Raw genomic sequence first — 5,131 nt, 5'->3', positions numbered from 1 at the left:
CTGTATTTTCCCCATGAAAGTCGTGTGGACAGTCAAGCCGCAGAACACACGAAGCACTGGCGAGGAAGTCTGTGTGTCTGACTTTGCATGTTTCAAATCCCTATGAAAATGTCTAGAAAGGTACATGGGGGAACTTTTCACCTGTTATCTCTGGAAATGTGAATGAGACTGGAGGTTGATTAAAAGGAATTTTTACTATTTCCTCTATAAGCTTCTGGGTAGTTTGAATTTTTCACTACAAACACATGTTATGAGATTTTTTAAAATGATAAAATTGTCAAGATGAGGATAAAAAATGGGTTTAGGCCACTTGGACCTCCAAAGCTCGCTCTCTCCCCAGCAGCCATAAGAATCAGAGCTGTGTGATTCCCCACTCCAGCCAGTCACAGAGCCTCTGGGCACACAGGTTCCCCATCCTTCAGCTTCACCTGGCCCATGGGGACGATGCTCCTGAAACGGGCCCCAGCACTGGGTTGAGTCTTCTACCTGCACTATCTCATTTTGGTTCTCCTAAAGCTTCCACAGAATAAGTAAGTACTACAGCCTGCATTTTGAGGGGGAGAAAATGAAGTTCAGGGAATTTAGTAAGGTGCTCGGGGCCACACAGCTGGTGAGTGACGAAGCAAGAATCTGAACTCATGCCTGCCAGGCGCCCAGCTTCTGGAAGCTGTTCGTACTCTGTTCCAGTGACCGCGCTCCTCCAGCTTCTCCGGGGAGTCCTGGCCAATGACAGCCGTACTAGCCCAGTCCTGCCTCTCCATTTCCCTGCTCTCACATCAGAAGTCTGCTGGGAGGAGCTGAAGAGGAAAATGCAAAGCTCATGCATTTTACTACCCTTGGGGCTCCGTGGCGTGCAGTAGGTGTGCTCAACAACATCTCACTACCAAATTACCAGGCTTATTCTTGGACTTCCTCATAGTCAGTGGTATGATTGAATGCTCAGGTTTCGCATCCACCTGTCTGCTCCATAATAAGTTCACTCAAGTTCCCCTCCCCCCAAAAAGATAAAGATAAAGCACAACTAGGAGACAGAGAAGATACAACCAGTATGAAAATGTCTGGGGGTTTTAGTCAAAGTGGGCCCAGAATGAGTCAGCAGGGAGATGTGGATGACAGAAGACCCGAGCTTAGCAGCACTGAAAAGGACTAAAGTGCCAAGAACGGGGAAAGTAACCCCCCACCTTCGTGTGGGGCCAGGCCCGCTTCCTTAGTCTCTCTAAGCCTCAGTTTCTTTATTTGCAGAATGGATACCATGACAGACAACACGCAAATCCACTGCTTAACAGAGTGCCTGGCACAGTATGTCCCCCAGCACCAAAGCCGGTCTCATCGTTTTCTTAACCATACTAAGAGGAGGCACAGCAGTCTACTCGTTTTACAAATTATGAAACTACGGTGAAAAAGCTCTCGAGTGGCAGAAAATAGACTAAAACCAGGTCTGCCTGATTCTGGAGTCCATTTTCATAACCACGAAGCTACACTTCCTCCCCCAATAGAAAATTTAGAACAAGAAGAAAATCCCCCCATCTCATGACCCAAAGATGCTTTCGCCCTTTTAATACTTTCAGATTTTCTTCCATTCATAGATGAATGCTAGGGTTCAAAACTGGGGGTCATATAGTACATTCTATTTTACAATCTGCTTTTGTATTTGCCAATCCAACATAACCACCTTTCCAGTTCAGTAAATGTTTATTACACTCATCATTCTTGATGGCTACTTAGTATTTGTTCATAGGAACTGTGGACATACTGTCATCTATTCAACCAACTCCATCATTGAACAGCTAAGGGGTTCCACTGAGTTTTTCACAAGTATGGTCGATGCTGCAGTGAGCATCCTCATTGGTACATCTTTTGTCTTAGTTCTTACCTGTTACAGCGGTGCAGAAGCACTGGGCTGATTTCAGGCTTGCAAATTGGTGGACGATGAGACTTTAAGCCTCATTACCTGAGAAAAATGTGGAGGGACTGATGGGGCTCGTCCTGGCTACAGAAGTGAGATTCCAGAGGCAGCAGTAGAGACAGAACAGCTGCCTTGGTGGCTAGGGAGGTGCCTATGGCATAGTGACTGGACTTTTTCGAATGGTCCTGAGCAGGGAGGACCACAGGGCACCGAGCCTTCTGCTGAACATGCAAAACCACTTTCCCACAGACTCAATTGTCAAAGGATATATTAATTAACCTGCCTCAAGAAAAGTTTCCCATGATGTAAGAAGTTCACGTATATGCTGACTGCCCCCAGTCTTTAGGGAAGTTGTAGAAAAAGCAATCAGTTCTAATTTTAGGATTGCCAGAATTTTTAAAATCTAAACTCTATTTCTGACTTACTGACTTGCAATTAAAGTTGGAAACCTACTGAAAAATAGGTACTTGACAAACACCCTCTTGTTAAATTCACAGAACCCGCTAATAAGGAACTGGGGTGCAAGAAGACTAACTTATCTCAGTTAACGCAGCTGGTAAGTCTTAGGAATTCAAACTTTGATTGTTCTGGTACCAAAACCCTTGCAGTCGGGTGGTGTAATTAAAAACACGGATTTCAGGGAGAGAGACTTAACAAGAGTATTCCTGCACTTGTTGGCTCAGTGACCTTGGGCAAATGATTCGACCTCTCTGAACCATGGTTCTCTCATCTACTGCAGCAGGATAATAATCACACTCACTTTTGAGGATGGTTGTGAAGATTGAAGGAGCTACTCATAAAATGTTCAGTGCCCAATAGATGAGACTCGACAAATGTTCACCAACAGATTAAACTCAATGTTCACCAACAGATTAGACTCCACAAATGTTGGACAATGTTAGCTAGTTGGCATCTGATGAAAGAAAGGTCTAGGAGAAAAATATTAATATTTTTAACATTGCAGACTTTGGTAGTGTATTAACTCTTCCCTAAAATGAGCCCATCTGCATTTATCCATGAGGACCTTTGAGTACCCCAGCTCCCAGAGATGAAGCTTAGAATACTGATTCACATACTCCATTTATTTCTTTATTGCTGGTCCCTGAACTAGATGCCATGGCTATAGTGAGTAAGCAAGATAGTGGGGTAGGGATACCTGGCCTAATGGAGCGTCCAGCTTCCTGGATGAGACAGATCCTAATGTGTGACAATAATCAATGGTGGTTTCCCCTATTACAGGGGAAAAGTAAGATGTCACAGGAGCACACTGAAAGGCACCTCACTTTGTCCAGGGGAATGAGGGCAAGTTTCATAAATGGGTGACGTCTAAGCTGAGCCCTACAGGAAGAGGAGATGGTATCCCAGAGCAAGGTCCTGGGAAGCAAGGTCCTGGGTGAGGGGGTGAGAAGTCATAAGGCTGGAAAGCTCAGTAGGAGCCCATGTAAGTATGATTGGACTTTACCTTGAGGGTAATGGGGACTCAGAGTTCAGGGTTTAGGCCAAGAAGTAATATGAGAGATTGGCATTCAGAGAGCTCATCTGGATGCATGAATGAATGCAGAGAAGCCTGGAGACAGAAGCGTCTGGAAGATGACAGTAGCCCCAACAAGAGAGTAACAAGGGACACGAGAAGTGACTGGATGGGGAAGACTCTGAGGAGCTACATCTGCCAAGCGCATCCACACTGAAAGCAACCAAACCCAGGGCATCCTGGATAGACAGGGTTTTCCTTCTAGATTCTGTGTGGAGCTTAACATGGTAGCTCCCACCAGGATATTAAAAAGCCAAACCAAGAAAGATTTAGGTGTCAAGTTCCTTTATCCTTCTTTGGTTCCACCTGCTTAAATCAGAGCAATTCAGAAGACTCTCTGGGTGAGCAGAGCAGATTTTTCTGATTTCTGGCCCTGAAGGAACACCTCTCCACAGCCTCAGCCTCAAGTCGGCACAGGAGAAGGCAGGGAAGGAGAGCTGGAAGAATCAGGAAAACCAGTTCTTAATAATAACAGGTCATCCCTGTATAATAACAGCTTTTGGTTTATAGAGCACTTTCACAGACATTATCTCATTTGATTCTCACAGTAAATGGGGAGTTGCAAGGAGGAGGGAAACTGGGCAATTAGCATTAGCCCCACCCTTTCAAATATGAATGCTTGTGGCTCAGAGAGGTTAAGTGATTTGCCCAAGATTATGAAACTGGTGAGTAGTGGAGCTGGGAAGGCTGGTTTTACGCTCTCGCGTCAGTGACTTGGCTCCCCGCTTAGAGTTATTTTTTGGGAGGAGTGAGAGTAGTTCTTTCTGCCGGTGGAGAAAGATAACTCACGTGTGTGTGTATGAACTCTGAATATCAGAGAAGCCAAAGGCAGAAGAGAGTCCCTGAGTGGACAGGACAGAAAACAGGACAGTCGTGAGTGCTGCGGGCAGCAGACAGTGACGAAACGAGAGCATACCCTTGGCGTGTGTGCCCAAGCCAGGGGAGGGCTGGGCTTACAAGAGGCAGGAAAATGCCAGGCATCTCTGCGCCCAAGGGGACTGTGTTGGGGTGGGGAAGGAAGAGAGGGGACTCTACACAAGGGTCGGGGGCCAATGGATGTTTCCTACAGCAGAGTCTGAAACTCCACATAGATGCCAGGAAGCAAAAGCCAATTCCACAAATAGTGCCCCAGCCTTGAGAAGGGGCATTCTGGTACAGGGTACTTGCTCTGATGCCTGTTTGTGTCACCTTAGAGTTGATATAAAGACTTGAGGCTCTGTTGGGATATCTCAGAGGAATCCACAAAGCAGAAACCAGCTCACATGGCCCTGCCAGCTGACCAGGAAGCTGTGAAAGGTTCCTGTTTCGGGAGCAGTTGAGCTATGTTCCTCCCATCCCAGAGATTCAAAGAAAGGAATTTTCTAAGGATGATCCACAACAGCCAAACAGGAAGGAAGGAGGGAATGGTTTCCCAGGATTCTACTGGAGACCCACATGGAAATGGCTCTGTCATCTACATCCTGAAGTGGGGAGAATCAGGGCCCAGAAATTTAAAATCACAAGCATCCTTGGCTCTTCCTGCACACGTACCGTACCTCAAATCCTACACTTAAGCCCATTCAGTCCTCACAACAACCCTGCATCATTCTGTTGAGGAAACAGAAACTCCGAGCGGATAAGCAATCTGCTCATGGTCACATACCAAGTGAACTAGAGAGCCGAGATTTGCTGGGAGGTCTGGAAGCTCAGAACCC

At 46.2% G+C, this 5,131-nt stretch overlaps 1 protein-coding gene across 32 annotated transcripts in view; it reads right to left on the bottom strand.

The window, feature by feature from the left end:
- Positions 1-5,131, bottom strand: part of LOC105292562 — a 713,386-nt gene that overhangs the window by 416,107 nt on the left and 292,148 nt on the right. The window lies entirely within an intron of this gene.

Source organism: Pteropus vampyrus, unplaced genomic scaffold (assembly GCF_000151845.1).
Source record: "Pteropus vampyrus isolate Shadow unplaced genomic scaffold, Pvam_2.0 Scaffold59, whole genome shotgun sequence".
NCBI classification, from domain to species: Eukaryota; Metazoa; Chordata; class Mammalia; order Chiroptera; family Pteropodidae; genus Pteropus; species Pteropus vampyrus.
Note: the sequence above shows the minus strand (reverse complement) of the source record. Positions and strands in the feature narration are given on the sequence as shown.